Genomic DNA, 24,958 nt, shown 5'->3' with positions numbered 1-24,958 from the left:
CTCGCCCCCCAATTTTCTCTCCGTGCCCTCACACGGTCTCATGGCTGGGACACGTGGCTCCCTTTGGCAGGCACGACCCTCTGCCGAATCTCCCGCTATGGCACCCCCGGGCACTACACTGCCTCCGAGCCTACCAGCTCCCTAACACCGGGGAGTGCCCCCCATGGCACCTCTCCTGAAACGCACACGTGGCAGGCTGGCTTCCCAGGCCCCTTTCCGAGGGTCACCCATGCCCACAACACTGCCCACGCGGCTAAAGGCGCCCCGGGCCCCCGCACCAAGCAGGCGCACCCGTGCCCACTACTCTATCCCGGCCCCCCATGGGCCCTTGGCCTACCACGGCCAACGAGCCTGGTGCCCGGGGTACCCACTCAGCGATACTCACCTTTCGCAGCCACGCTCCCAGCCCGTCAACAGGGCTCCTGCACCCCTCCAAACGGGTTTCGAGCCTACACTCCCACCAACAACAAAACAACCTCCATTTTTCAATTTGACTAACCCCCTAACTCACTCTACACTGACCCCGGGGTCCCTTGGGCGGGAGTCACTCCTCCCCCCAATCACTCATCGCACCATGCATTCCCCATTCGCTCCACTCACACAGACCCGCTGGCCTCACTCACTCACCAAGCACATGCTTCCACTTCACTCACCAACTCTTCAACACACACACCACTGAACTCTGCCATCCTCCTAACTACATCCCCAAACTAACTCGTGCTCCCACGTCGTCCCTTAAACTACAGCATGTTCCTTTTAACACTACGTAGCTAAGCTACGTCCCCTCTACACATCCACAAGTCTGTCACTGTCTCCAAATAAATCATTTTATTTCCCAACCTAAAGCTCACTAAATCCCTCTACCTAATCCATTCCACGGGCCCCATGAGGACTTACCCCTGCCCCATGAAGTCGGTCTAACTAAGCTAACCCTTCCCCCTAACTAGTTTCCATCCTGTGCCCTGCTAAGGGGGTCTTCCACCCCTTGCCCAGGAATCCTGTGCACCCGAAAGTGAGGCTTGCTTTTTTTTTTTTTTTCCACATGCGCAGCACCAGCGCGGCAACTCACAGCTCGCGCACTTTGCACCTGCCCGTGACGTCATGCAGCTGCACGTGTTCCTCGTCCCTCCTTGGACGGTACCATCCGGCAGGGATACCCCTCCTGCCAGATTCCAACCCCACGTGCAGCAATGACGTCACCGTGCGCATAAAAAAAACACAAGCCCCACGTCTCGAGGGGTTCCCCACGCGAACACATGTGCTTTGCCCGTTGGAGCTTAACACACACGATTGCGTGGAGAACCCGTCCGGTCCAAATCCATAATCCTGCCTAAACTTTGTCCGTCCGCGGGATCGGCAAATCCACCGCTGGCGTTTCCGGACCGGGACTTCACTCTCGCAAGCGAGCACGTGGGGGCCTCGTGCGTTGCACAGCACGGACCTCGTGCTCACTGCTGGGTGAACCCGGCACGGTCCCCGAAACAACTACAGCCGCTACTCGGCTTTCTTTCCTGTCATGTCGCCGTCGTCGCCATTCGACCCACGCACACCTGCGTGTTACGACGCTAACACACCTCACCATTAAACTCACACCGGGAGACGCGGCTGCATGTTCACACATGCCGACCGACATCTCCCTTACATACCGCTCTCTCACACACACGGTCTCCCTTGCACTCGGCCGTTCACTCACGCATGCCATCTCCCTCGCACACGTGGCTCCACTCACTCGCGGCCTTCCACTCACTCGTGCCATTTCCCTCACACAAACCACACCACTCACACACGCGGGGGCACTCACCCGCGGTGCCTCATCCACACACCGTGCCTCACTCACACACGCGGGGGCACTCACCCGCAGTGCCTCATCCACACACGGCGTGCTGGGAAGCACGTACTCCGGCACAATCGCCACCACACCACTCACACACGGGGTCGCTTCCACACACGGGGACGCACTCACACCTTGCACCATACACACAGGGACAACCACACTGGGGATTCGTGTCCCCACAAGGGTCTCCGGGGCCTCTATACCCCCCAAGCTCTCCGTGCACCTGTCCACAGCACTCCTCCCCTCGACCTCGCAAAGCACGACCGGACTCACCTGGTCGTGACTCGCCTCAAGGGGGCATACTCCCTCCTCTCGTTCCTGGAGGAGGCTATCCAACTGCTCGCACCGGGCCTCCACCCAGTCCGCGAGCTCACCCCCATTATCCTCCACTACCTCCGTGTGTGTGTGTGCGTCACTTACCCCGTCTTCATCGTGTAGTCTTCCCTCTATCGTTCCCATCTCCCGTGTCTCTGCCAACTCAGTCACCTCTTCACCCTTTACCTCCCTTGTCTCAACTATTTTTATTTCCTTTGTCGTCACCTCGTGTCTTGTCTCACACGTTTTGGTCTCCCCATTTAATTTTTCCCTTTCGGTCATCGTCACGACCCTCGCCCAACACGCCCCCCGAATTATTTTTTTCTTACCCGCGTCCACCGCGGGCCCGACAGCCGTTGCACCCCCTCCCAGCTCGTTCGCTCCCACACGTGGAGTCGCCATTTTAAGCTCCCTGCTAACGGCCTTCATGCCCGCCTGCAGGCATCGGCCCATGTTCTGCGTGTAATGAGAGCGAGAGATGAACCTTCAGAGTTTAGGCTTTATTCCATTTGATTGGAGCCGCTTCTGCGGGCACACCGGGGAATACAGGTTCAGCTAGGAGTACATAAGCAGTAACGTATACATGGGCAATTAATCATTGCAGAATAAATTCGCGTAAGCACGGAGTTCGATATAATCTCCATTCTCACCAGTCAATGAGCTCCTTCAGTTAACGAGCATCAAGTGAACAGCCGATGTAAATGGCAATGCCCCGGAGACAACCACTCGTGCCGCAGAGACCTCCCCTTATACGCGAGACGCACAACATGTGATCCCGCGTCATGTCCCTCAATTCCCCTCAATTCACCACACTGCGTCTCACCCCGCAGCTTTTTAGTTTCTTCCTTCATGTTTGTTTCCATTCCGTTCATTTGCTGTGTATTCGCATCCATCTTTTCGTTCATTTGTTTGTTCATTCCTTTCATTTCGTTTTTCATTTCCGCATTCATTTGTGCCAGCATGGTGAATAGCTGGGCCATGTCGGGTGCGCTTGGGTGTGCCGTTTCGGCAAAGATCGGGGGGTTTTGGCGGAGGGGGGGAGGGGAGGTGTCATACACCGCGGCCGCTGCCGCACCTTTTTCGGGCTCTGGGCTCAGTTGGGGGAGTTCATGTTCCTGCACAATCAACATATCCTGCTCGGGGTTTTCATCCTGGACCATGGATTCTACACATTCTACATCCATTTCTAATACCCCCGGCTCCCGCTCGCCTTGAGACGCCATCTTGCTTCTCGCAAAGGGTTAATTTAGCTCGCTCGTAATTTGGAGGGAATCGGGGGTCGCTCCTCTCACCCCTGGACCGATTCCCGTGAATTTAGCTGGAGACAGGAGAGCCTGTTTTCCCGTTCTCCGATACCAGTGCCGCGAGGAGGGCGATGAGTTTGTATCGCACGACCTGACACCAGTGTTGCGGATTCGCGCCCGCCGGCGTGCGAACGGCCACGTAACTCGAATCGCGGCACGTCGCCCACCGGACGGACAATCCAGTCGTGACCCTCTCGGACTAACGCCGGGAACTAGTCACGGGTGGACCTTTCGGCCTCACCACGATCGTGCCAATCGGCCCCCCGCGTGGGATAGGGTTGCTCGCCAAATTCGACCTACCTAAGTACCCACACGGAGGGTAGACCGGGCGATCACACCTCGCCGCAGGTCGACTTCGGACACGGGCCACTTTAAGCGACCCGTTCCGTACTATCGGGATAACCGAGCGGTGTTATCGTCGGCCCCGACGGTTCGATTAATTATCGGGCGTTTTAACCCACGACCAACCCTTTACGTGAAGTAAGATGGAGATTCAATAAAGGAAAAGACGAAGCGAAGCGGGAAAACAGTTCAACATAATTCACATTTATTTCGCTATGAACGGAAAGCACACATATACAATTACACCAAAAGCAAATGTAAAAGGAGAAGAAACACACAATAATACACAAAAAGCAAATATAAAAGAAGAAGACAATGCAGAGCTATCCGACTACCGAGCACACGGCAACACTTATACAATTTTACTTCACAGACGGCGCCGACAACACATATACCCAAAGCAAAAGAAAAGGACCACCCTCAAGGATGAGGCGGGCCTGGGGCCGAGACCGCGTCGGGCCTACCCGTCTGATGATGAGACGCAAAGTGGCGGTGGCGCCCCAACTCCACGGGCCTCGCGGACAGTGTCTGGTAAGGGGTGGGAAAGGGGCCCCCTTGTCGCACTATCTCAGCGTGGGGGGAAACAGGAGGGGGTTGTTGATGCTCGCGGGATGGAGGATATCTCCCTGTCTCGGGTCCCGCGACGAGCGTCTCCCCCACGACCTCGGTCGCGCCGCCGGCCTCTCCCTCCGCAGTTCCCCGAATCCGACGCGAGCACCCCCTCAACCGCCTTCGCCGCCGCCGCCTCTCCACAGCTTCGTCCGATCGCCCTCTCCGTCTCCTCTCTTGACTCGTCCCAACTCTTCACTGGCTCCACGAACTCCCAACTGCGAACTTCCAACTGCCTCGACTGACGAACGCGGCCCCTTATATGCCCAGTGGCTTCGCTCCTTCACCTTTGACCCTTTACCTCCGACCCTTCACCTCTAACTGGCTCCCCATTGGACCGAGGAAAAGTGGGCGTGAATGCTTTTTGATCCATGAATTTGCATATAGCGACCGCACTCCAACGCCCTGGAGGCGGGGCCAAATCGCCCCACGCTCACCGATAGGACGGAACAGAAGTGGGCGTGAGTCGTTTTTGATCCGTTTTCTTCGGAAAGTCTGTGATGTTTCTGAACACGCTGCTCGGTTCGCGCCCTGCACGAGTCCAGTATCGGTGCCCACAAGTGGCGCGGGAATAGTGGTGATGCGATGGTGGCGAGTTGTGACGGTAAAGGTCGTGGCTGTTGTTGTGAAGCGGCGTTGTGGTTGGTGGTTGTTGTGTGATGGCTGTTGAGACGTGGTTGGTGGTGGTAGTAATGGCGGCTGGTCCAAAATAAAGATAGTAAAAGAAAAACGGCTATCTAAAAGGGTCGCAGCCCGCATGAATGACATTTATTCCCTCTAAACAACGGGTTTGGGCCTAACTACACATATACTTACAGAGATATCTCACCTAAGGGACCTGAATGGTGGTTTGCGAATTTCGTCAACCACAACAATACGTTCCTGGTATTGGATTCCACCAACACAGAAAGCGACAAGAAAAAGAGCAATCAGAGATTGCAGACCCTCACTAGGACTTGTTTAGTGTAGAGTTTTTGTAGTGTTGTATTGTGTATTTTTTGTGATGTTTGTGTGCTGGTGTGTTACGTAATAAAAAAATAGACATGACTAGAAATGCCACTTTGTAACTGCTGGCAGTGATGACCGGGTACCAAGACATCCCGCTTTAATGCAACCCAGCTTTGATCGGACACTTGACCCTGAACAATGACGTTTATTATTATTCAATTGAATTTAGAATGGGATTAAAATAAATTCAATTTAAATCAAATAGAAGAACAAATAGATTCAGTCCTGCATTGGAGTCAACAGAAGGAACCTGAACAAGCAAAGAGCAAAGATGAAGTCAGCAGGAGGAACTTGGATAGGATTCATGTTTCAGTTACTACTACTCTACCCTCAAACCCATCCAGGCACAGCCAAGTGAGCCTTAATCAAAAAAAAATAATAACCCAGATAAAAAAAAATGATAACTCTGGCTGCCAGACTATGTGTTTGATCAGGTTGAAATGTAAAACATATATTCCCCATCACTACAAGATTATAATTTTGAAGATTGACATCGATTGATGAAGTAGTTCAAGAGAAATGATTTTTAAAACGATTTTTGCTCAGTCCAATGTGGCTGCCAGGCCATGTGACCTATCAATTATTTGTGAACACCCTGGTGTCCCCAAGGCTTGGAGAACATTTATGTGAAGTTTTCCCTCGATCTGTTCAGCTGTTCTGGAGAAGTAGATTTTATATGTTTTTGGGCACATCCAATATGACTGCCAGAACCATGTGACTGATGACAAACTTTTGTTACTCATGGATAGGTGGTCATATGTGTAAAGCTTTGCCTTGATCTATTCAGCTGTTTCAGAGATTTTTGAAGGTTTTTTTTAAAAACAATATCGCTGCAGAATCACGTGACTGATGATGTCATCAATTTTTTTTTCTTTCTGTGGACCATTTTATCCATAGATGACCCTCAAAATTTTTCACACTCATCAGATGTAGCTTTCTACATATGCAATTATGACATCATAACAAGGGCACCTATGACATCATAAAAATCACACGTATTTCCCATCAGTACTTTCCATGTGCAAAGTTTCGATATTTCCTTGGTGTGGTTTCAGAGCTACAGAGGTCCAAAGTTTTTCCGTTTTCCAACATGGCTGCCACAAAATTGAAGAGTTTAGAAAATTTGCCCCAAATTGGCCTTTTTTACCTTTTGGTCTATGTTTACCTCAAAATTAATAGGTGGTTGAATTCGCGACCTGAGGTACAAATGTTTTTCAAATTTCAAGTCAATCGGATGAAAATTGAGGATTTTAGAAAATTTGGCCTAAATTGGCCTTTTTGCCTATTTTGACCTTTTGGCCTATGTTTAACTCAAAATTAATAGGTGGTTGAATTCAGTGACTTGATATGCAAATGCTCTTAAAATTTCAAGTCAATATAATGAAAATTGAGGATTTTAGAAAATTTGGCCTTTTGGCCAATGATGACCTCAAAAATAATAGGTGCATGTATTAAGTAAGACTATATGCAAAAGCTTTTCAAATTACATGCAATCCGATGAAAATTGACAATTTTAGAAACAATTAAAAAAATCTGGCCCATGTTGACCTTTTGACTGAAGTTAACCTCAAAAATAATTGATGGTTTAATTTATTGACCTGATGTGCAAGTCTTGTTCAAATTTCAAGTCAATCGGATTTAAATTAAGGATTTTAGAAAATGTGGCCCAAATTGGCCTTTTGGCCGATGATGACCTTTTTGGTTGACCAAATTTTACGAAACTTTAATAATGCAGGACCGTTGCTGGGTGGGTGACCATAATCTCCAAAAAATTCAGAACGATAAGCTGAGCAGTTTGGGCTGGAGGCGAGTGGACAGACAAACAAGCAAACAAGAAAATGATGTTGTGCCAAGCAGGATACTTACAAAATCCACCCCTTCTCCAAAGGTTGCCATGGATGCATGCATCCATCCATTGGGACCATACTCTGTGCAGAGCATTATTGCTGCTTAAGCAGTCTCCTTGGCGATTAGGCGCAATCCTGAACAGGTCACCCCTCCAACACGGGATACCAGCAAGCTGGCACTCATTTTGCCGACCACAGAAAGATGACAGGCAGAGTCAACCCCACCTGGTATTAATTCAACTGACAAGTGGGATTTGAACTCAGGATCCTAGGATCCCAAACCCACCACCCTAACCATTTAGCCAACATCAAGCATATGGATGCATCAAATTGTCAATTTCATTCAGATTAAAATTCACCATCTTAATCAAAGCTCAGGTCAATCAGATGAAAAGTGATTGTTTTTCAGATTGAAATAGATGATTTTAGAAGTTTGACGTTGAGTTGACCTTTGACCTTTTGACCTCAAAAATAGTTGATTTCCAAATTCAGTGGTAGACTATGCAATTGGTGCTTAATTCTCAAGTGAATTGGGTGAAAATTGACGATTTTTCAGATAAAATGTGATGATTTTAGAAGTTTGACCTTGAGTTGACTTTGACTTTTTGACCTCAAAAATAGTTATTTTCCAAATTCAGTGATGCACGATGAAATTGCTGCTTAATCCTCAGGTTAATTGGATGAAAATTGACGATTTTTCAGATCAAAATTTATGATTTTAGTAGTTTGACGTTGAGTTGACCTTTTGATCTCAAAAATAGTTGGTTTCCCAATTCAGTGATGCAATATGCAAATCCTGTTCAAATTTCTAGTTCATTGGATGAAAAATGCCGATTTTAGAAATTTGACCTCAAAAATGACCTTTGACCTCAAAATCAATAGGTTTTTCAGTTGAGACTACCTTTATGACTTGATGAAGTTTCGTGAAGATCGGTTTTAAATTGTGACCAGTAAGCGATTAACAGACAAACAAACAGATGAAAAATCACTCGAGTGACACCTGGAGAAACGGAACGGCACTTGGTTGAGCACATACCTCCTCCAGACTGAATAATTCACATTTTCTATGCCACTGATAGGTTATATCTGAATCCGGACCTTAACCAAAATCGAATCGGCTTATTCTTGTCACCTTACCAATTCATCCACCTAGTTTTGTCATAACTCGCCTACAACTTTTTGAGATCTCATGTGATACATATTTTTTGGTCCCATCTCTCAGTGGTGAAGAATCACTTAAAAAATTCTCAGATCCGGATCTGGATTCAGATCTTCACCAAAATCGAATCAATTCGTCCTTGTCACACACACACACACACACACACACACACACACACACACACACACACACACACACACACACACACACACACACACCCCCACACACACACACACACACACACACACACACACACACACACACACACACACACACACACACACCAACCCAACATGTCCACCAAGTTTAATTCAAATATGTCCACAACTTTTTGAGATATCATGCAATATCATTTTTAGCCCCATCTCTCAATGGCGAATAATCACTTAAAAAATTCTCAGATCTGTATCCGGATCTTCACCAAAATGAAGCGTTGCCGTCTTTAGCCGGTCACCTCCATAAAAAAATTTCAGAACGATTGCTTGAAAACTGTGGCCAAAAATCGTGTGACAAACAGAATGACAGACTTGGCAAAAATTAATTTTCGCCAATAATCCTGGATGAGCCCTCGGGTGGTAGAGGCCCCAGGGCATGTCTTGGGTAGTGGAGGCTGCCATAAAAAAGCTACCATAAACAAGGCACCAACAAAGGATGTCCCGGTTGCCCTTGCATAATTCCAGCCCTGATTGGGAGTGTGGTGAACCATTACATGTGTGCTTATGTAAACTGTGACATCTGTATGACATAATGTGAATATATGAAGCCTGGGAGGTAATTTGCATTTGCTTTGTACTGGTGGGTGGGAAGCTTCGTGCATGTTGAAGATTGCCTCCGTTTTGTGCACAGAAGAAAGGTTGCAGCAAAGTGGCTTTTCATTGAGAACACTCAATATAAAAAACAACTGGGTAAAGTCTTTATTAGTCACGTTTCTTACTTACGTCAATGAAGTTATTCGGGTCTGCAATAAGATGGCCGGGCAACATCACCATCACCAAAAACAAGAGCTGAAATTTTTTTTTTTTGTTTTGACAGGTTTATTATACCTGTACTTACTTCACTCCAGAGAAATATGAAGGCTTGTTGTTGTTGTTTTGTATGCAGCTGGTCGTTGCTGGTTGCTGGTTGCATCATTTTCTGAAAGTGCAGCTGTGCTACTGATGTAATGCCCCTGTTTCCAGTAAGCTGGTATTTATTTTACCGACCTCAGAAGGATGACAGGCTGAATCAACCCACCTGGTGGTATTTCAACAGCACAACAGGGGCTCAAACTCAAGACCCTAAGATCTTCAGCCAGCCACCTCAGCTGTTAAGCCAACACCAGGCTTAGATGATAAGCTGAACTACTGCAACGGAAGTGACCAACACCAAGGTGATAATTTTTCTGATGTTTTTTTCTTTTCTGGATGTTGTGTTTCAAGTCAGATCGGAAATGAGTCTCTTGGATAATTCTCATCTCCAGTGAACTTCTGTACTGATGCATGATTCTTACTTACATTGTTATCTTTGCCCTTGGTACCAGTCTCTAGTTTTTGGCTTGATAAAGCAAAATAGAAATGGGGCAGCAAGATTTGCAGTGGGATTTTTGGAGGGAATTCAGGCTTTTTTAGGTCAGTGGAGGGTGGAGAAGCTATAAAGGAAGAAACAGATGATGTAATTGTGATGAGTAAGGCCAGGCAAGAAAATAGAATTTCAGGAAGGGTGTTGTGTATAAGCAAAGACAGCTCACACGAAGGATCCTTCGCTCATCTGCCTTTAATCACGTCTCCTGCTCCACACTCGACAGCCCGCTGACGTCACTCTCGGTTCCACCTCGTCAGTTCCAGTTCATCATGCATTCATCAATATTCATGGAACTCCCAATACCACAAAGGGAAAAGCTAATATAAACATATTCTATTCCAATGCCAGGAGTTTAAATAACAAGATGGAAGAGCTTGAAGCCAAAATGGATAGTGAGGAGTACGATATAGTTACAGTAAGTGAGACGTGGTTTAGGGAGGAGAGTAACTGGAGGACAGGATTAGAAGGCTACAAGGTGTATCGGTGTGATAGGAAGGAGAGAATAGGAGGAGGAGTGGTAATCTGGTTAAAGGAAAGCATTGCATCAAGAGAAAGGGGTGACAATAAGGAAGGAATAAATGTTGAGGATTCTGTATGGGTAGAGATTAGAGATTGTAAAAACAGTAAGATACTGGTGGGATGCTTTTACATGGCTCCAGATGTGAGAGAAGAGGAGTGTCAGTTAAAAGCTAGTGGTCATGGTGAGTATGCTTAGGTTACTGTATTTATGGATGGACAATTGGTAAATGTATAGACATGAATGATTAAAATCCATTGTTACATGATCTCAATTTGATGTTACACGGACAGGTGAAACTCAGGGAATGATGAAGTTGATGTAATGAGCTGACTTGACTGTGGAGGTCAGTATTGTATTGGAAACCGCTTGATGGAAAGTGCTAGAAGATTCTCGCTGTGTCCAATATGGAAGGTTCCTGTACCAACTGATCATTCTGTGGTGCTATCTCGAAGTCAGAGGGAGGAGGTATCAGGAAGGGAATGTGAACCGACCGTCTCTGTGCTCGATTTATTTCATGAAGTTGGATAAGTTAACGAGCTTTCGTTATACAGAGTCGTTTGTGGATGTGTGTAGCCAATGTCAGGTCAGGTTCGATCTGTGACCTGCTACAGGTACCATGTAAACCTGTACTAACCTGTTCCATGGTCGGGTTGTCGGCGACTAAACCGTCTCCCCCACCAGGTTTTCTGGTGAGGAGGGTGTTTGGATATGGACACCCAGCAGGATTAAAAACAAAACCTGTCAAAGGGCGGAGGAGCTCCTTGTGAGCCAACGGCCATCCATATCTAGTGCCCAACTGTGTCTGCGGACGTCCTCCTGCAGTTGGGTCACTTCTTATTAGGAGGTTGGTGGCAGGATTTGCACTCCGGCCACCGTAAAACTCTTCATTCCGCAAAACGTAAAAACGCAAAAAAATCTGAAAACCCACTCCGTGGGAGTACCTCCTGTGCAGCTTCCCTTCGCAGGGCAGCTCACCGGATGACGGGATTGGGGCAAAGCCTTCGGGACCCCCAATCTTTGATAGGAGGGAAACCACGGGGTAACATCCCTGGGTCAGATTGCGGGAGAGTGTGTCGGAGTGGTGCTGAGGTGTCGTCCACCAGACGGCGGTCTCCTTGGGTTAACCTGAGGCGGTCCTTTCGGGTGGGTGCCTGGAATGTCCTATCCCTAAGAGAGGATGATCACCTGTCTCTGTTATCATCTGAGCTCAAGCGTTTGGACATCGGGATTGCAGCTCTCTCTGAGGTTCGGAGACCGGATTGCGGCGAGATAATGGTGGGTGGTTACACCTACTATTGGTCTGGTCGCTCTGATGGTTACCATACCCAAGGAGTTGCTGTAGCTGTGTCCAATAAGCTGACCCCAATGATAATTGAGGTAACACTGGTCAACGAGCGTATTATGAGATTAAGGATTCGTCACTCCTTAGGTGTCATTTCCCTGGTCTCTGTTTATGCTCCGACTGAGGCGAGTGATCTCACAGAGAAGGATGCATTCTATGCCACGCTCGAGTCTGTGGTTGATCAGTGCCCCAGACGAGATACACTTCTAGTCTTGGGGGATTTCAATGCATCAACTGGAACTGATAGGGACGGTTATGAGGTGTGTGTTGGTCCCCATGGGTCAGGAACTATGAACCAGAATGGCACTAAGTTCCTTGACTTTGCAAGAAGTCATGGACTTAGGGTGGCTGGTTAATGGTTTCAGCGCCCACAAGCTTATCGCTGGACTTGGTATTCCAACGCTGGCGGTGTGGCAAAGGAGATTGACCATGTCCTCATTGACGGTCGTTGGAGGATGATCCAGAACTGCAGGGTCTACCGGAGTGCTCAGTTCCTCAATACTGACCACAGGCTTGTTGTAGCAACTCTAAAGCTGCACCTTAAATCCTGGAGAATGGTACCATCCCAGCCGAGGCTGGATGTTGCCAAGCTCAGGGATGAGAGAGTAGCTGAGGAGTTTGCGAACAGGCTGAGTGGACACTTGGGGGGTCTGGGTGCTTTGGGGGGTCCTAAAGAGTTGTGGAGCGCCTTCAAGACCACCGTCCTTGATGTTGCCGGTGGATGCCTTGGAGCTCACCGCAGGGCAAAGAAGAATTTTGTCTCTCAAGGGACACTGGATACCATTGACCAGAGTCGCAGGGCCAGGCTGAATGGCAGAGCTGAGCTGTTCAGGGAGCTGAGGCGTAAAACTGTACGTGCACTGAGGGTGGACAAGGAGGCCTATGTGCGAGGAATCTGTGAGGGGGTAGAGCATCACCTGTGGACAGGTGATTCTCGTCCCGCTTACAGGGGAATTCGCGCATTACGTTCATCCAAGCCCATCCCTCGGAGCACTACAGTTCGAGCAGAGAGTGGTAGGCTCTTGACAGAGAAGTCTGAAGTGAAGGCCCGCTGGGCCGGTTACTTTGAGCAGTTGTACCAGGCTGATCCCCCAACTGTCGAGTTGGACGTCAAGGGTGTTACAATCCCTGTTGCTGACCCTCGAATCAACTGTGGTCCACCTACGCTTGTGGAAACACGGGCTGCGGTGAACCATTTGAAACGGGGCAAAGCTCCAGGGATCTGTGGCATCCATGCCGAACTTCTCAAGGCTGGTAGAAATGCTGCACTCGTGTCGTTGCATGCAGTTTTGTGCTCTGCCTGGAACATAGGCATCATCCCAACTGACTGGAAGAGGGGCCTTGTTGTCCCTCTCTGGAAAGGGAAGGGTGATCGCCAAGACTGCAACAACTACCGAGGGGTGACGCTGCTCTCAGTGCCGGGCAAGGTCTTTGCTCGGATAATTCTCGATAGGGTTCGCCACCATCTGCTTGAGCACCAGCGTCCAGAGCAGTCAGGATTTACACCAAAGAGGTCAACGATTGACCGTATCCTTGCACTTCGTGTCCTCACCGAACGCAGACGAGAGTTTCGGCAGGGGCTGCTTGCAGCCTATGTTGATCTCTGTAAAGCGTTCGATTCAGTGAATCGGGATGTCCTCTGGAGGATTCTTGGTCTTCGTGGGGTGCCACCAAAACTGATCGATCTGATGTCTGAACTCTACTCTGGTACTGAGAGTGCTGTGAAGTGTGGTGGTACCACCTCTGACTTATTTCCAGTTGTTACTGGAGTTCGTCAGGGATGTGTACTTGCCCCCACACTTTTCAGCACTTGTATGGACTGGATTCTAGGGAGGATGTCGGAGAGATCAAGTTGCGGTGCGTCATTTGGGAATGTCAAGATCTCGGACCTTGACTTTGCAGATGATGCAGTCATCTTTTCGGAGACTTTAGACATCCTCTTGGGGGCCCTCGAGGTGCTGAATGAGGAGTCGGAGCCGTTGGGATTACGGGTTTCTTGGGTCAAAACTAAGATCCAGGCTTTCGGTGACATCTTGGATGCTGCTGTCCTGTCTGTGTCTGTTTGTGGTGAGGATGTTGAGGTCGTGGAGAGATTCACTTACCTTGGCAGTGATATTCATGTCTCTGCTGGCTGCGAGTCAGAGGTCAATAGACGTCTGGGTCGGGCCTGGGGAGTCATGGATTCACTGGATCATGGGGTGTGGCGCTGCCGGTACCTGTGCGGGAGGACGAAAGTCCGAGTCTTCAGGTCCTTGGTACTTCCAGTCTTGCTCTATGGGTGCGAGACTTGGACTCTGACCAAGGATCTGAGACGGAGACTTAATTCCTTTGGTACCAGGTCTCTTCGGAGAATCCTTGGCTATCGCTGGTCGGATTTTGTGTCCAACGAGCGGTTGCTGAGAGAGACTCGGATGAGATTTGTTACCTGCATAGTCCGTGAGCGTCAGTTGCGGCTGTATGGACATGTGGCTCATTTTCCTGACTCTGATCCTGCTCACCAGATTCTCTCAGCGAGGGAGTCTCATGAGTGGAGGAGGCCAGTGGGTCGACCACGTGCCTCATGGTTGCAATAGGTTGACCATCATCTCAAGGAGATGGGGATGGGCCTGGCATCTGCCTGGGGGATGGCCAGACGGAGGCCCCTGGAGTACCGGCGGAAAGTGGACGCAGCGACGTGCTGTTCTGGCACATGCTCCCATACCTGACCTGACCTGTAGCCAATTACAAAAAGGGGGTTGGGGAGAGAGTCACTCATTTTGAGGTCGTGTGCCGGGAAGAAGTCCTTTGAGCTCTACAATCATCCTGAAAGGACCAGCGTTACGGGTCTCGCTTGATTTGGATAATCGAGTACGACAGGAACATATCGACATGGCAAGGACATCGAGTGAGTACAACATGACTCTCGATGTTGGAGTCGGACAGTACCCGGCGGGTGAGGTGATCAGCAGGTCAAAGACACTGAATGAAGACACCACAGCACGGGAATCAGAGTTGTACATTGGATGTCCTCATTTGGTTGTATCTGATTATTCGAAATGCAAGTTTCGTTTCCACCTTTACATTGCTTTCTGTGTTCATTGTATGGCCAATCAGAAGTCACAGACACCGTCTAACAAAGATCCATCATGTTGATAGCCGACCTGAACGATCGTTAATACTCGCAAGACAATACCTTGGGCTTGCATTCATGAGAGGATGAGCTGTGTTTGGTCCTCCCACCATTTAAAACCTGAACAATGGCGACCATGACTTGACCTGTCAGTGGTAAAAGGCTTCATACAGTGTCACAGAAGCAGAAGCTTGGAATGAAGGCAGTGCGTGCAAGCCAAGATACTGCAGTTGTGATCTGAATTCGAACTGTCCGCCCATCCATCTGCCATGGAGTTCCAGAAGTAGGTCGAAGGAGGTGAGCGGCTTGGACGAAAGGGTGAAACATTAATGGCATTTGGTAAAGAACAGCAAGTGGCCACAAAGGAAGAGAAAGCTCGGGAACATGAAGAAAGAGAAGCAGAGTGTGAGGTACGCATACGCAAAGAGGAAACGGAGAGTGAGGAATGTGTACGCAAAGAGAAAGTGGAGAGTGAGAAACGTGCACGCAAAGAGGAAGGAAGTGGAGAGTGAGGAATGTGCATGCAAAGAGGAAGTGGAGAGTGAGGAACATGCATGCAAAGAGGAAGTGGAGAATGAGGGACATGCACTCAAAGAGGAAGTGGAGAGTGAGGCACATGCACTCAAAGAGGAAGCGGAGTGTGAGGAACATGCATGCAAAGAGGAAGTGGAGACTGAGGAACGTGCATGCAAAGAGGAAGTGGAGAGTGAGGAACATGCACTCAAAGAGGAAGCGGAGAGTGAGGAACGTGCATGCAAAGAGGAAGCGGAGAGTGAGGAACGTGCACTCAAAGAGGAAGTGGAGAGTGAGGAACATGCACGCAAAGCGGAAGCGGGGAATGAGGGACATGCACACAAAGAAGAAGCGGAGAGGGAGGGACATTCATGCAAAGAGGAAGTGGAGAGTGAGGAACGTGTCAGCAAAGAGGAAGGAAGTGGAGAGTGAGGAACGTGCATGGAAAGAGGAAGTGGAGAATGAGGAACGTGCACGCAAAGAGGAAGTGGAGAGTGAGGAATTGCCAAGCAAAGAGGAAGTGGAGAGTGAGGAACGCGCATGCAAAGAGGAAGTGTAGTGTGAGGAACATGCCCGAAAAAAAGGAAGCGGAGAGTAAGGAAGGTGCATGCAAAGAGGAAGCGGAGAGTGAGGACCACACCCGAAAATAGGAAGCGGAGAGTGAGGACCACACCCGAAAATAGGAAGCAGAGAGTGAGGTATGCACATGCAACGAGGAAGAGGAGTGTGAGGAACATGCACACGAAGAGGAAGTGGAGAGTGAGGAACATGCATGCAAAGAGGAAGTGGAAAGTGAGGAACATGCACGCAAAGCGGAAGCGGGGAATGAGGGACATGCACACAAAGAGGAAGCGGGGAATGAGGGACATGCACACAAAGAGGAAGCGGAGAGTGAGGAACATGCATGCAAAGAGGAAGCGGAGAGTGAGGAACGTGCACTCAAAGAGGAAGTGGAGAGTGAGGAACGTGCACGCAAAGCGGAAGCGGGGAATGAGGGACATGCACACAAAGAAGAAGCGGAGAGTGAGGGACATTCATTCAAAGAGGAAGTGGAGAGTGAGGAACGTGTCAGCAAAGAGGAAGGAAGTGGAGAGTGAGGAACGTGCACGCAAAGAGGAAGTGGAGAGTGAGGAATTGCCAAGCAAAGAGGAAGTGGAGAGTGAGGAACGCGCATGCAAAGAGGAAGTGTAGTGTGAGGAACATGCCCGAAAAAAGGAAGCGGAGAGTAAGGAAGGTGCATGCAAAGAGGAAGCGGAGAGTGAGGACCACACCCGAAAATAGGAAGCGGAGAGTGAGGACCACACCCGAAAATAGGAAGCAGAGAGTGAGGTATGCACATGCAATGAGGAAGAGGAGTGTGAGGAACATGCACACGAAGAGGAAGTGGAGAGTGAGGAACATGCACGCAAAGAGAAAGTGGAGAGTGAGGAACGTGCCCTAAAAGAGGAAGCGGAGAGTGAGGAACATGCATGCAAAGAGGAAGCGGAGAGTGAGGAATGTGTACGCAAAGAGGAAGTGGTGTGTGAGGAACATGCCCGAAAAGAGGAAGCGGAGAGTGAGGAACATGCATGCAAAGAGGAAGTGGAGAGTGAGGTAAATACATGGAAAGAGGAAGAGGAGTGTGAGGAACATGCACGAAAAGAGGCAGTAGAGAGTGAGGAACGTGCAGGCAAAGAGGAAGTGGCGAGTGAGGTACATATATGCAAAGAGGAAGAGGAGTGTGAGGAACATACACACAGAGGAAGCGGAGAGTGAGGGACGTGCATGCAAAGAGGAAGTGGAGTGTGAGGTACGCGCATGCAAAGAGGCAGCGGGGAATTGAGGGACGTGCATGCAAAGAGGAAGAAGATTGTCAGGACCATGCATGCAAAGAGGGAGCGGAGTGTGAGGAACGTGCATGCAAGAGGAAGTGGAGAGTGAGGACCGTGCATGCAAAGAGAAAGTGGAGAGTGAGGACCATGCATGCAAAGAGGAAGCGGAGTGTGAGGAAAATGCAGGCAAAGAGGAAGCGGAGAGTGAGGAACATTCACGCAAACGGGAAGTGGATTGTGAGGAACATGCAGGCAAGGAGGAAGCGGAGTGTGAGGAACATGCATGCAAAGAGGAAGTGAAGTGTGAGGAACATGCATGCAAAGAGGAAGCGGAGTGTGAGGAACAAGCAGGCAAACAGGAAGCAGAGTGTGAGGAACATGCATGCAAAGAGGAAGTGGAGAGTGAGGAACATGCACGCAGAGGAAGTGGAGAGTGAGGAACATGCAGGCAAGGAGGAAGCGGAGTGTGAGGAACATTCATGCAAAGAGGAAGTGGAGTGTGGGGAAGATGCATGCAAAGAGGCAGCGGAGTGTGAGGACCATGCACGCAAAGCGGAAGTGGAGAGTGAGGAACATGCATGCAAAGAGGAAGCGGAGTGTGAGGAACATGCGTGCAAAGAGGAAGAAGATTGTCAGGACCATGAGGAACATGTGAGAACCGTGCATGCAAAGAGAAAGCGGGGATGAGGAACATGTATGAAAATAGGAAGTGGAGAGTGAGGAATGTGTATGCAAAGAGGAAGGAAGTGGAGAGTGAGGAATGTGTATGCAAAGAGGAAGGAAGTGGAGAGTGAGGAACATGCACGCAAAGAGGAAGTGGAGTGTGAGGAACGTGTACGCAAAGAGGAAGAAAGTGGAGAGTGAGGAACATGCACGCAAAGAGGAAGTGGAGAGTGAGGAACGTGCCCTAAAAGAGGAAGCGGAGAGTGAGGAACATGCATGCAAAGAGGAAGTGGAGAGTGAGGAACATGCACGCAAAGAGGAAGTGGAGTGTGAGGAATGTGTACGCAAAGAGGAAGGAAGTGGAGAGTGAGGAACATGCACGCAAAGAGGAAGTGGAGAGTGAGGAACGTGCCCTAAAAGAGGAAGCGGAGAGTGAGAAACATGCATGCAAAGAGGAAGTGGAGAGTGAGGAACATGCAGGCAAGGAGGAAGCGGAGTGTGAGGAACATTCATGCAAAGAGGAAGTGGAGTGTGGGGAACATGCATGCAAAGAGGAAGCGGAGAATGAGGAACGTGCATGCAAAGAGGAAGTGGAGTGTGAGGTATGCGCATGCAAAGAGGCAGCAGGGAATTGAGGGACGTGCATGCAAAGAGGAAGAAGATTGTCAGGACCGTGCATGCAAAGAGGGAGCGTATAGTGAGGACCGTGCATGCAAAGAGGAAGCAGAGTGTGAGGAACGTGCATGCAAAGAGAAAGCGGGGATGAGGAACATGTATGAAAAGAGGAAGTGGAGAGTGAGGAATGTGTACGCAAAGATGAAGGAAGTGGAGAATGAGGAACATGCACGCAAAGAGGAAGTGGAGTGTGAGGAACGTGTACGCAAAGAGGAAGGAAGTGGAGAGTGAGGAACATGCACCCAAAGAGGAAGTGGAGAGTGAGGAACGTGCCCTAAAAGAGGAAGCGGAGAGTGCGGAACATGCATGCAAAGAGGAAGCGGAGAATGAGGAACGTGCATGCAAAGAGGAAGTGGAGTGTGAGGTATGCGCATGCAAAGAGGCAGCAGGGAATTGAGGGACGTGCATGCAAAGAGGAAGAAGATTGTCAGGACCATGCATGCAAAGAGGGAGCGGATAGTGAGGAACGTGCATGCAAAGAGGAAGCGGAGAGTGAGGAACGTGTATGCAAAGAGGAAGCGGAGAGTGAGGAACATGCACACAAAGAGGAAGCGGAGAGTGAGGAACATGCATGCAAAGAGGAAGCGGAGAGTGAGGAACGTGCATGCAAAGAGGAAGCGGAGAGTGAGGAACGTGAATGCAAAGAGGAAGTGGAGAGTGAGGAACGTGCATACAAAGAGGAGGTGGAGAGTGAGGAATGTGCATGCAAGGAGGAAGTGGAGCGTGAGGAACACCCATGCAAAGAGGAAGAGCAGAGGGAGGAACGTGCATACAAAGAGGAATTGGACTGTGAGGAACGTGCATGCAAGAGGAAGTGGAGAGTGAGGAACGTGTATGCAAAGAGGAATTGGAGTGTGAGGAACGTGCATGCAAGAGGAAGTGGAGAGTGAGGAACATGCATGCAAGGAGGAAGAGCAGAGTGAGGAACGTGCATGCAAAGAGGAATTGGAGTGTGAGGAACGTGCATGCAAGAGAAAGTGGAGAGTGAGGAACATGCATGCAAGGAGGAAGAGCAGAGTGAGGAACGTGCATGCAAAGAGGAAGTGGAGTGTGAGGAACGTGCATGCAAGGAGGAAGCGGAGAGTGAGGAACGTGCATGCAAAGAGGAAGTGGAGTGTGAGGAACGTGCATGCAAAGAGGAAGTGGAGACTGAGGAATGTGCTTGCAAAGAGGAAGTGGAGTGTGAGGAACGTGCATGCAAAGAGGAAGTGGAGTGTGAGGAACGTGCATGCAAAGAGGAAGCGGAGAGTGAGGAACATGCATGCAAAGAGGAAGCGGAGAGTGAGGAACATGCACACAAAGCGGAAGCGGGGAATGAGGGACATGCACACAAAGAGTAAGCGGAGAGTGAGGAACATGCATGCAAAGAGGAAGCGGAGAGTGAGGAACATGCATGCAAAGAGGAAGCGGAGAATGAGGAACGTGCATGCAAAGAGGAAGTGGAGTGTGAGGTATGCGCATGCAAAGAGGCAGCAGGGAATTGAGGAACGTGCATGCAAAGAGGAAGAAGATTGTCAGGACCGTGCATGCTAAGAGGGAGCGGATAGTGAGGACCGTGCATGCAAAGAGAAAGCAGAGAGTGAGCACCATGCATGCAAAGAGGAAGCAGAGTGTGAGGAACATGCATGCAAAGAGGCAGCGGAGTGTGAGGAACGTGCATGCAAAGAGGCAGCGGAGTGTGAGGAACGTGCATGCAAAGAGAAAGCGGGGATGAGGAACATGTATGAAAAGAGGAAGAGGAGAGTGAGGAATGTGTACGCAAAGATGAAGGAAGTGGAGAATGAGGAACATGCACGCAAAGAGGAAGTGGAGTGTGAGGAACGTGTATGCAAAGAGGAAGGAAGTGGAGAGTGAGGAACATGCACCCAAAGAGGAAGTGGAGAGTGGGGAACGTGCCCTAAAAGAGGAAGCGGAGAGTGCGGAACATGCATACATAGAGGAAGTGGAGAGTGAGGAATGTGCATGCAAAGAGGAAGTGGAGTGTGAGGAATGTGCATGCAAGGAGGAAGCGGAGAGTGAGGAACGTGTATGCAATGGGGAAGCAGAGTGTGACGAACGTGCATGCAAATAGGAAGTGGAGAGTGAGGAATGTGCATGCAAAGAGGAAGTGGAGTGTGAGGAATGTGCATGCAAGGAGGAAGTGGAGCGTGAGGAACTTGCACTCAAAGAGGAAGCGGAGAGTGAGGAACATGCATGCAAAGAGGAAGCGGAGAGTGAGGAATGTGTACGCAAAGAGGAAGTGGTGTGTGAGGAACATGCCCGAAAAGAGGAAGCGGAGAGTGAGGAACATGCATGCAAAGAGGAAGTGGAGAGTGAGGTAAATACATGGAAAGAGGAAGAGGAGTGTGAGGAACATGCACGAAAAGAGGCAGTAGAGAGTGAGGAACGTGCAGGCAAAGAGGAAGTGGCGAGTGAGGTACATATATGCAAAGAGGAAGAGGAGTGTGAGGAACATACACACAGAGGAAGCGGAGAGTGAGGGACGTGCATGCAAAGAGGAAGTGGAGTGTGAGGTACGCGCATGCAAAGAGGCAGCGGGGAATTGAGGGACGTGCATGCAAAGAGGAAGAAGATTGTCAGGACCATGCATGCAAAGAGGGAGCGGAGTGTGAGGAACGTGCATGCAAGAGGAAGTGGAGAGTGAGGACCGTGCATGCAAAGAGAAAGCGGAGAGTGAGGACCATGCATGCAAAGAGGAAGCGGAGTGTGAGGAAAATGCAGGCAAAGAGGAAGCGGAGAGTGAGGAACATTCACGCAAACGGGAAGTGGATTGTGAGGAACATGCAGGCAAGGAGGAAGCGGAGTGTGAGGAACATGCATGCAAAGAGGAAGTGAAGTGTGAGGAACATGCATGCAAAGAGGAAGCGGAGTGTGAGGAACAAGCAGGCAAACAGGAAGCAGAGTGTGAGGAACATGCATGCGAAGAGGAAGTGGAGAGTGAGGAACATGCACGCAGAGGAAGTGGAGAGTGAGGAACATGCAGGCAAGGAGGAAGCGGAGTGTGAGGAACATTCATGCAAAGAGGAAGTGGAGTGTGGGGAACATGCATGCAAAGAGGCAGCGGAGTGTGAGGACCATGCACGCAAAGCGGAAGTGGAGAGTGAGGAACATGCATGCAAAGAGGAAGCGGAGTGTGAGGAACATGCGTGCAAAGAGGAAGAAGATTGTCAGGACCATGAGGAACATGTGAGAACCGTGCATGCAAAGAGAAAGCGGGGATGAGGAACATGTATGAAAATAGGAAGTGGAGAGTGAGGAATGTGTATGCAAAGAGGAAGGAAGTGGAGAGTGAGGAACATGCACGCAAAGAGGAAGTGGAGTGTGAGGAACGTGTACGCAAAGAGGAAGAAAGTGGAGAGTGAGGAACATGCACGCAAAGAGGAAGTGGAGAGTGAGGAACGTGCCCTAAAAGAGGAAGCGGAGAGTGAGGAACATGCATGCAAAGAGGAAGTGGAGAGTGAGGAACATGCACGCAAAGAGGAACTGGAGTGTGAGGAATGTGTACGCAAAGAGGAAGGAAGTGGAGAGTGAGGAACATGCACGCAAAGAGGAAGTGGAGAGTGAGGAACGTGCCCTAAAAGAGGAAGCGGAGAGTGAGAAACATGCATGCAAAGAGGAAGTGGAGAGTGAGGAACGTGCATGCAAAGAGGAAGCGGGGAAAGAGGGACATGCACACAAAGAGGAAGTGGAGTGTGAGGAACGTGCATGCAAAGAGGAAGCGGAGAGTGAGGAACATGCATGCAAAGAGGAAGCGGAGAGTGAGGAACATGCATGCAAAGAGGAAGCGGAGAATGAGGAACGTGCATGCAAAGAGGAAGTGGAGTGTGAGGTATGCGCATGCAAAGAGGCAGCAGGGAATTGAGGGACGTGCATGCAAAGAGGAAGAAGATTGTCAGGACCGTGCATGCAAAGAGGGAGCGTATAGTGAGGACCGTGCATGCAAAGAGGAAGCAGAGTGTGAGGAACGTGCATGCAAAGAGAAAGCGGGGATGAGGAACATGTATGAAAAGAGGAAGTGGAGAGTGAGGAATGTGTAGGCAAAGATGAAGGAAGTGGAGAATGAGGAACATGCACGCAAAGAGGAAGTGGAGTGTGAGGAACGTGTACGCAAAGAGGAAGGAAGTGGAGAGTGAGGAACATGCACCCAAAGAGGAAGTGGAGAGTGAGGAACGTGCCCTAAAAGAGGAAGCGGAGAGTGCGGAACATGCATGCAAAGAGGAAGCGGAGAATGAGGAACGTGCATGCAAAGAGGAAGTGGAGTGTGAGGTATGCGCATGCAAAGAGGCAGCAGGGAGATTGAGGGACGTGCACGCAAAGAGGAAGTGGAGAGTGAGGAACATGCAGGCAAGGAGGAAGCGGAGTGTGAGGAACATTCATGCAAAGAGGAAGCGGAGAGTGAGGAACATGCATGCAAAGAGGAAGCGGAGAGTGAGGAACGTGCCCGAAAAGAGTAAGCGGAGAGTGAGGAAAATGCATGCAAAGAGGAAGCGGAGAGTGAGGAACGTGCATGAAAAGAGGAAGCGGAGAGTGAGGAACATGCATGCAAAGAGGAAGTGGAGAGTGAGGAACATGTACGTAAATAGGAAGGAAGTGGAGTGTGAGGAACGCGCATGCAAGGAGGAAGTGGAGAGTGAGGAAAATGCATGCAAAGAGGAAGAGCAGAGGGAGGAACGTGCATACAAAGAGGAATTGGACTGTGAGGAACGTGCATGCAAGAGGAAGTGGAGAGTGAGGAACGTGTATGCAAAGAGGAATTGGAGTGTGAGGAACGTGCATGCAAGAGGAAGTGGAGAGTGAGGAACATGCATGCAAGGAGGAAGAGCAGAGTGAGGAACGTGCATGCAAAGAGGAATTGGAGTGTGAGGAACGTGCATGCAAGAGGAAGTGGAGAGTGAGGAACATGCATGCAAGGAGGAAGAGCAGAGTGAGGAACGTGCATGCAAAGAGGAAGTGGAGTGTGAGGAACGTGCATGCAAGGAGGAAGCGGAGAGTGAGGAACGTGCATGCAAAGAGGAAGTGGAGTGTGAGGAACGTGCATGCAAAGAGGAAGTGGAGACTGAGGAATGTGCTTGCAAAGAGGAAGTGGAGTGTGAGGAACGTGCATGCAAAGAGGAAGTGGAGTGTGAGGAACGTGCATGCAAAGAGGAAGCGGAGAGTGAGGAACGTGCATGCAAAGAGGAAGCGGAGAGTGAGGAACATGCACGCAAAGCGGAAGCGGGGAATGAGGGACATGCACACAAAGAGTAAGCGGAGAGTGAGGAACATGCATGCAAAGAGGAAGCGGAGAGTGAGGAACATGCATGCAAAGAGGAAGCGGAGAATGAGGAACGTGCATGCAAAGAGGAAGTGGAGTGTGAGGTATGCGCATGCAAAGAGGCAGCAGGGAATTGAGGAACGTGCATGCAAAGAGGAAGAAGATTGTCAGGACCGTGCATGCTAAGAGGGAGCGGATAGTGAGGACCGTGCATGCAAAGAGAAAGCAGAGAGTGAGCACCATGCATGCAAAGAGGAAGCAGAGTGTGAGGAACATGCATGCAAAGAGGCAGCGGAGTGTGAGGAACGTGCATGCAAAGAGGCAGCGGAGTGTGAGGAACGTGCATGCAAAGAGAAAGCGGGGATGAGGAACATGTATGAAAAGAGGAAGAGGAGAGTGAGGAATGTGTACGCAAAGATGAAGGAAGTGGAGAATGAGGAACATGCACGCAAAGAGGAAGTGGAGTGTGAGGAACGTGTATGCAAAGAGGAAGGAAGTGGAGAGTGAGGAACATGCACCCAAAGAGGAAGTGGAGAGTGGGGAACGTGCCCTAAAAGAGGAAGCGGAGAGTGCGGAACATGCATGCAAAGAGGAAGCGGAGAATGAGGAACGTGCATGCAAAGAGGAAGTGGAGTGTGAGGTATGCGCATGCAAAGAGGCAGCAGGGAATTGAGGGACGTGCATGCAAAGAGGAAGAAGATTGTCAGGACCATGCATGCAAAGAGGGAGCGGATTTTTTTTTTTTTTTTTTTTTTTTTTTTTTTTATACCTTGGTCGAGGCTCGTATGAGAGCTAACACACAACTCACAGCAAGGAGGCATGAGACAAGAGGGGCGGGAGTGGAAGGGACAAAACATTGGGGAACAGACACAGGTGAACTGTGGAAGTGAGAGGGATGGGGATGGGACGGGGAACATGGCGAGGGGAAGATGGACATTAAAGGGACTTTCAGGAAGGAAAGCAGGAGAATTGAAGGAAGTGGGCTTGGGTGGATTATCGGGGGTAGAAAAGATCGAGGATTTGGATGGGGGAAGATAAGAGGTGGTGGTGAACAGCTGTTTTGAAAGCCTGAAGGGAAGAATGGGAAAGAATA

At 49.7% G+C, this 24,958-nt stretch overlaps 1 protein-coding gene across 1 annotated transcript in view; it reads left to right on the top strand.

Moving 5' to 3' along the window:
* Positions 1-9,781, top strand: part of LOC147032827 (uncharacterized) — a 159,923-nt gene extending 150,142 nt beyond the window's left edge. Inside the window, exon 9 of the mRNA XM_085870711.1 lies at positions 9,626-9,781. The gene's annotated coding sequence lies outside the window, so the exon portion shown is untranslated. The remainder of the gene's footprint in view (positions 1-9,625) is intronic.
* Positions 9,782-24,958: the final 15,177 nt, after the last annotated feature.

This window comes from Eptatretus burgeri, chromosome 2 (assembly GCF_056783735.1).
Source record: "Eptatretus burgeri isolate ZD-2024b chromosome 2, Ebu_testis_v1, whole genome shotgun sequence".
Classification (NCBI taxonomy): domain Eukaryota; kingdom Metazoa; phylum Chordata; class Myxini; order Myxiniformes; family Myxinidae; genus Eptatretus; species Eptatretus burgeri.
The sequence above is the reverse complement of the archived record's forward strand: the minus strand, read 5'-3'. Positions and strand labels throughout refer to the sequence as shown.